At 49.0% G+C, this 1,438-nt stretch overlaps 1 protein-coding gene across 1 annotated transcript in view; it reads right to left on the bottom strand.

The window, feature by feature from the left end:
- The window catches only part of ART1 (ADP-ribosyltransferase 1), a 16,594-nt gene extending 16,533 nt beyond the window's left edge, over window positions 1-61 (bottom strand). Inside the window, exon 1 of the mRNA XM_003780939.2 lies at window positions 15-61. The gene's annotated coding sequence lies outside the window, so the exon portion shown is untranslated. The remainder of the gene's footprint in view (window positions 1-14) is intronic.
- Window positions 62-1,438: the final 1,377 nt, after the last annotated feature.

Here is a 1,438-nt window from a genome sequence, read left to right as displayed (position 1 = left end):
GATGTGCTCCTTACCTAGGCCTTGTTGAAGGTGGGGAAGCTGGTGTGGATCTCCACAATGGTCACCAGGAGTGGCAGGACAGATTTCTCTTTCATACTGTCAATCCTCAATCCCCACCCCAAGTACCTCCCCTGCACAGCTGCTCAGAAATGTGATACTGCCCCTTCTATTTCCAGACATCTTCTCAAGGCTCAGGAACATTGGCCTCTGCCGAGTCAGACATGGGCCAGTCCTCTTTCCATAACAAACAGAATCCCTAAAGCCAGAGAATGTGGGCTGATGCATCAAAGATCCAGGCTGGGGCAACTGCCTCCTGGCTGGATTTGTTCCTGCTCTCTCATCAGCTGAGGGGGGAGAAAGAGAAGAGGTGTCAGTGCTCCTGGTCTCAGGGAGCATCTCCTTACATTTTATTCCTTTCATGTGAACATCAAGAATCACCTAAGGTGCAAGGAGAGATTCCATTAAGGAGACTGGGTTCTAGGTCCCCAGCTCTAGCCCTGACTTGCAAAATTATCTTGAGGGACAATCTGCCATGCTTAGACTCCTGTCCAAAGACTGGGTTTCACTTCATCTCTTAGAGCATTTTGGGGGAGTCCCAGGTGCTAGGATGGAAGAAGCAATTCCCCAAAGTTTGTGTGAAGAGAAACAGTGATCCCAGATTTGGTCCAGCAGGCCAAGCTGTCTCAGATAGTATTTTCTGTTCAATCAACTGTGAACACTCAGTCCCTCCAAGGAGAGGGCTAGGCAATACTGTAGGCAAATGCTGTTTTTCACAGTAACAGTGACCAGTAGAGTGACTGCTGCTTTTCTTTTCTTTCTTTCTTTTTATAATTGAGATAGAATCTCACTTTGTCACCCTTGGTGGAATGCTGTGGTATCATAGCTCACAACAACCTCAAACTCTTAGGCTAAAGTGATTATCTTGCCTCAGCCTCCCTAGTAACTGGGACTACAGGGCCCAGGTTTTTTGTTTTTTTTTGTTTTTTTAGAGACAGAGTCTCACTTTGTCGCCCTGGGTACAGTGCCGTGGCATCACAGCAACTTCTAGCTCTTGGGCTTAGCCAATTCTTTTGCCTCAGCCTCCCGAGTAGCTGGGACTATAGGTGCCTGCTGCAATGCCCAGCTATTTTTTTGTTGCAGTTTGGTCAGGGGCCAGGTGTGAACCTGCCACCCTCGGTATATGGGGCCTGTGCCCTACTCACTGAGCCACAGGCACGGCCCCCCCCCCTTTTGTTGTTGTTGTTGTTTGTTTAGCAGGCCCGGGCTGGGATCCAAAGCACCAGCCCTGGAGCATGTGGCCAGCACCCTAAATACTGAGGTACGGGTGCACCCAGTGCCTGCTGCTTTTCTAGCATAGCAGGGCTTTGGGGCAGCCAGCCTCATTGGAAGAGGCAAAAGAACTTGTCTCAAAGCTCTTTTCTTTTCTTTTTTTTTTTTT

This window comes from Otolemur garnettii, unplaced genomic scaffold (genome assembly GCF_000181295.1).
Source record: "Otolemur garnettii isolate 467f Iridium unplaced genomic scaffold, OtoGar3 scaffold00001, whole genome shotgun sequence".
Classification (NCBI taxonomy): domain Eukaryota; kingdom Metazoa; phylum Chordata; class Mammalia; order Primates; family Galagidae; genus Otolemur; species Otolemur garnettii.
Note: the sequence above shows the minus strand (reverse complement) of the source record. Positions and strands in the feature narration are given on the sequence as shown.